This window comes from Manacus vitellinus, unplaced genomic scaffold (assembly GCF_001715985.3).
Source record: "Manacus vitellinus isolate BGI_N305 unplaced genomic scaffold, ASM171598v3 scaffold_25_pilon, whole genome shotgun sequence".
NCBI lineage: Eukaryota > Metazoa > Chordata > Aves > Passeriformes > Pipridae > Manacus > Manacus vitellinus.
The window spans coordinates 6,239,141-6,245,400 of NW_021939882.1; positions in this window are offsets into that span (position 1 = coordinate 6,239,141).

Sequence of the window (6,260 nt, forward strand, 5' to 3'; positions counted from 1 at the left end):
GTGGGGTTGGGACTAGATGATCTTTAAGGTCCACTCCAACCCCTTAACATCCTGTGATTCTGTGACTTGCAGTGCCCTGTACAGGACCCTCCAGGGTGCTCTCCCACTGCTCACCTCAACAGGCAATGCTGCAGAAAGGTCACACTTGTAATGACACTTGAAACAACAGGACAACAGCAAGGATTGAAAACATCATACTCCTAAGGCTGTTTCTGAATGGGACAGGGGCCACCAGAAACACCACCCAAGCAGAGTGAGCATAAAGGAGAGTCACTGAGGCCACAGCAAATATGCTTCCATAAAATATACAGAGAAGTCAAAAACTTCTTGGGACGTTATGCACATAACTGTAGGCAGCATGAGCCACACACCAGTATTCAGAGCAAGTTTGTACTACGGGCGTGTCCTTAAATCTTATCCAGATACTATGTAAAATAAGTTGCCTTAAAGAAAACAATTTACTCTCTCCTGTTACCACCTTGCAAGGACCACCAACAGGACAGGTAGCCTGTTGCTGGAATCTGTCCCTCCCCTGGCTGTGCTCAAGGTAGTTCTTCTGAGGCATTTCACAGGTCTATACAAGGCCCAGGAGGCACTGGCCTGCGCTCCTGTCTCATGATTTACCACCTCCTCTGTTCTCCTCTCTACTGACCAAAGTGGCCAGCAACCTTCTCCAAAGGAGCACAGTCAGACAGCTGAGGAACACCCAGACCAGAACTGTGCTTATGCTCTTCCTGCATTCACACTTTTGGACTGGGACAGCTCAGCATACACTGATGGGACAGGATGGACATTGTCCTGGGGGGAACAGACCCTGTCCCGAGGAACTGGGAAGGCTGAGCTTCTGCTCTTCCACCTACCTCCACCCACACAAGTCTGCAGTACAGGGGCAAACGACCTGATCTCACACATGGCTGCCATGGATTCAGGCGACACAGGCTGATTGTGCTGTGCCAGAGAATATGCCGTGTCCCCCACTGCTTAAAACACCTCCAGCAACCCCCCAGCTTTGCTCTTTGCTCCCACCAGTGCCCACAGCCCAAGTTTTGGCACGGGAATACACTCCCCGTCTGCTGTCTGAGCCTGGACCAGGGCTGACCAGAGCCTTCAGCAGGGCTCACACGCCAGCCTCACCCTGTGAAGCTCTAGCACAATTAATTCCTCTGCAGGGAACTGGGTTTGTTCGCCATCCGCCGCCCCTGGGGCAATTTCTTAAGGATCGCCACAGTGCTGGTAATTTGCAGCTTCCTCCCTGTCAACAGAAGGATGCAGAGAATAACTCCTGCGTCCCTGCAGCAGCCAAAGCCCAGAGCCCCGAGCGCGTTTGTACAGCAATCTCATCCACCCGCAGCCGAGACAAAGGAACTGGGTGGGGAAAGGCTGGGAATGCCGGCGCGGCTCAGCGCGGGGGGATCACCGCGGATCCCCGGCGGGGCCGCCCACGGCTCTACCCGTGACCGGCAACCCCGGTGTCGGCAACGCGGATTTACCCTCCCCGCCCAGTGCAGCCCACGGGAGCCTCGTCTCCCACCAGGAAAAGAGCTCAGCCGAGCTGTTCCGCGGTTCCCGTCTCAACCACCATCCTCTCCAAGACGCAAACCTGGGATCAGCCCCGCTTCTCCCCCGACCGCAGCTAACACGTCGGGCGGGTCTGCCCGGACTGTGCTGTGTGAGTGGGGCTCTGGAAGCAAGGGCACCTTGCTGGTCACAGCTCCTTCCAACACACCTCCACGAGCACACGGAGGTAATGGCCTTGCCCTGGGGGCCCAGTGTCACCTCTCACGAGCAGCCGAGGCTCAAGGACAGCGGGTGTGCACGGACAGTCCCAGGCGCTCGGACCAGCACGCCCGTGCCACGCCTCTCCCCAAGGGCCACATGCTCAGCTTTGGGGCTGAGGACCCTGAGCACAAACAAGTGCTGCTAATGAGCTACTGATTCTCCTCCCCCTCCTTCAGCACAGGATGCCTGTCCTCCCTTGTGCGTCCATCCAAATGTCATCAGACTAACAATACTGTAATTTTAAGTTCAGAAACCCCTAAAATGTGTTGCTTGGAGCCTGTCGGTCACGGGGGCAAGCAGCTGAGCTGTGGCTCTCATGGAGGAAAATGAAGAGTGTTTAAGTAACATACAAGAGATGTAGACAAAAACTACTGAGCAATGGTCTCAGGTGTCAGCTATGGATAAATCAGGGCCAAGGTCAGAAACACAGGGAAGAAGATTCTTGTCTTCTATTTCAGCCAACCATAGATAGAATTTCTCCCACGTAGCCAGTCCCCTACTCCCTGGCAGATCCCCCTTGGCTTTACCTAGCCTACACAATGAGAAAAAAAGAGTCTACCTGCCCAGATCCAGTAACACAACTGGGCCTCCACAGTTTTGTCTTGCCCATACCCTTTAAACCTCTCCAACTGACCCTCCCAATACTGGAGTTTGCTCTCAGCAGAGTGGGAGCACCAGCAAATACTGATGCTGGCCTGCCCTTCCCTGCACGTTGGACAAGAGCAAGCCAAGGGAGTCAGGCACAGGCATCACAGGGGCAGGAGTCTATAGCCCTTGACTATTACTGAATAAACTGTTAATATGAGCTCAGGAAATATGCCTGCCCCCCCCCCACAATTGGTCATTCTGTGGCAGATGTGAAGGGCTGCTCAGTGCTAACTCTGTTAGTACACAAAATTGAGAGGTCCATAATGGCTGGAGCACAAACAAGGCGTCTATTTAGGGGATTGGGCACTGCCAGAACCCCCCGCACTCACCCGACAGTGAAGGGGCTGCACTGGCACCCACCCACTGACTTCAAGGAAAAAATGCAACAAAGTAGAATAAGGAAAATCCAAATGACACATCTACAGGCTCTGGCATGGTTCAGGAGTGCGCCTAGATGTCAAGAGGCGGGGGAAGAAGAAAGGAAGAGAATGAAGCAGTTATGAGGAAACGAGTCTGATTTAATAGCCAGGCTTCTGCAGCACACGCTGCCAGAGCAGCTCCAGACCACAATAAACACACTGTTCCCCTGCCAGGGCTCACTGTGTCTCTGCACACCCACCACAGCTTCCACCAGCCAGTGTCAGGCTGTGTCATCAGCCACTGTCAGCAGAGGGAAAAGCTCTCCTGCGCCAGGAGCTGTGGGGCACGGCCGGGGAGGAGTAGCCAGGGCCTGACCCCGGGCACTGCCCAGCACAGCCTCTGGGCAAAGGGCAGCAGTGAGTGTGAGGGGCTGCACAGACCTGGCTGCTCGTGGCTCTCCCTGACTGCTGGCACTGACCTGTCGGGTTCACTGGCCTGACCTCCACTGCTGACCACGTCTCAGAAGTCCCTGGACAGCCAGTGACAGCCCATCCGTTACTGGCGTGGTGCTTTCCATGAGGATCCATTTCTGCAGGCACAGGGGATGCCCGTGAGGCCAAGCCTGGAGCTTCCTTCCAAAACAGCTCTGCCAAAACCTTCCAGGATCACCACCAGCCCCCAACACCTCACCACACCAGGAAACCCTTTTGCTGAACACTCCCTTGTCTCTCTGCCTATTGGCATTTGGGATCAAGCTTTCAAACCCATTACCCATTGCCTCATGCCCACACTCTCCCCTTGATGCTCTTAAGCATCATCTGGTCATTTTGAGTTCCCAAAATATCAGGCAGTCTCTTAATATTTCTCAGAGTGATGCTGCAGGAGGAAAGGCAGGCAGCAGCTTCCAGAAGGCTGCTGAACCCAGCCAAGAACAGTGCTCACCTCATTTACAAAGCACAAGGGCATAATTAGGGGAGCGTGGAAGCAGGTGTATGGTTTCACTGTTTTCTTCCTTGTAAAAGAAGAGACACTACTTGCAGTGGTGTTTCATCAGAAGCTGATGTCTTCTCCTTACTAATGTACTACAGGACTGCACTACACGACTCCCTGGCTGGAGTCAAAGGGACAGACAGCCAGCTGCCAGCTATACCATGATTCCCAGGGGCCTGTGGGCAAGATATGATATAACAATAGCTGCCAGTTAACCAAAATCTGTCTGAAGCCTTCCTTCCCACTTGCACCTGATACAATATACCGGCCATCCCCATGCCACCTCCTTTCTATTAGAGGTGTCAGAGACATCACAGAGATTGTGCTCATGGGCTCTGGCAGGGTGACTGGGATGGACATGGCTCACATCAAGAAAAAATGTGGGCTAGGAAAGTATGTTATGACAAAAGCACAACGACTGAGTAATTTTGATTCAATAGGTATTTTGTGAAATCAAGGCAAGACTTTAGTCTTCCACCTCTCTTTCTGCAGGAAAACATGCTGTGGACAACAAAAAGGGAAATACTTTGATTATCTCTCCAAACAACCAAAGAAAACGAACTAATAAAAAGTCTCTCAACAGACACACAGGATTTGAAATTACTATTCTCCTGAGCTGGGTATCCCAGCATCAGCACACATCTGGAAAGTAATACCATGTTTAGTGGTCTCTGATGCATGGTGCACAACCCAAGGCACACTGAAGAGCAACACATCCATACCGAGCTGATGGAGCCATCACTGAAAAATCCAAAAGCTTGGTTAACCTCCCCTTCCTATGTTTCCTCCACTGCATAACCAACAGACACGCCTGTACTTCCCAGGATTTCATCAATGGCTAGTCTTGCCTGTCACACTGTCACACACAGCTTTTGACCAGACCTTTACAATTCAGGTTGTGAATAATTTGCACAGCAATGTAATCTCATACTAACACATGCACCACTCACTCTTGCTCCTGGCTTCTCTACTAAAATGGCTGTCCTAGAAAAGCCCAGAAATTGCTGCAAACAGATACAAAAGGCAAACTGTGGTTTTTCAGATGTCACTGTCACAAACCAACTACAAATACTGACTGCAGCACTGTTGAGTACAAGAGGAATCAGGAGGGAGTGTTTCTGCATCTCCAGAAACACACTAGGCAGTTAAAACAATAGCTGTTGGGAAGTACAAATACCCAGTTTTCCAATACATCCTTCACAAAAGCCCAACCTGCCCATTGCTTGAGTGACAAAGGCAAGGAAGGCACAGCTCCCCTTGTTTGTGGGCTCAGCCCCCGATTCCGTGCTATCAGCTCAAAGATCTATAGCTGAGATACCTGCCAGTGGGAGGTGGCTCCTGCATTCTCTGTATACTCTCATGCTCCAGACCTTCCCTCCCCCGCCCCTCTGCCTGCAATGCTTCAGATGTTTTAAAGGAAATGGCACAACACAGTCTCAAACGTTTCTCTACTAACAAGCACAGCTTAGGTGACAATCTGCCATCCCCATCAGCTGCTATCTGTACTGACAGGCAAGAAAATTCTGGGGCAGAATCTAGGAAGGAGGAAGAAAAAGTGCCAGCAGTGCTCGGGGGCACAATCAGTAGAAAGGGACAGAAGAGGCTTTGTTCTAGGGGAGTCACCAGAGCTGAGCTTTTATTTCTGTCACTCCATTAAAACAGATGAGTCCACCCAACACCTGACTTCACTTCATTGCCTCCCCTGCATCCCAAGTATGGATTCAGGACGTACTAGTCATTTGACCAGAATTCCAGAGCCATCTCCTCCGCTCCAACCAGGATATGACAATGCTGCAGAAGGGGGCCAGTGAGTCCTGGAGGGTCACCCCAGGCTGCACAAGTCAGAGGAGAACAACAGCGACCTGTAACATCAGCGACAGACACCATGTGCCCTCAGCATTGTCAGCTTTGGCAGAAAAGGAAAGGACTTAATAGGGAGAAATCAAGCAACTTGGGAGATTTTGTTACCATTAAGGTGAGAGAGCTCCTGTTGGATCCCAGAGGAACAGGCACAAGCCCTGCACGTGGGTTAAAACGTATCATAAAGGTCCCTGTACAAAAAGCCTCAGGGAATGGGAGAAATCCCACCTGCACTAGTAATGGTGGTGTCTCCACAGTGGTCTAAAGATACAGAAGAGGCAAGATGTGTAAAGCCATAATATTGCTTATAAGCAACTGAATCAGGGCTGACAAAGGAATTTCTCTTTACAGTGGTAAAGCCCCCAGTGCTTCTCTGGGAGCATTTTGTTCACATCTGTAGATTCAAAGGAGAATTAAAAGCAAACACTTTGCTTTTCCTTTTTCTTCAAGAGGCCAGAGCTGACCTCAGGGGAAAAATCAGGAGCTACACGAAGCCAGTGAAAAACCATCGACAAGATGAAAGACCCGACTGCCTTCCCAGGAGCAAGCCCCGTGCAGCCTTCGAGCACAGCTGGCCCGGCGGAGATCGGAGCAGCACGGCCCGGAGGGAGCGGCACGGCGGG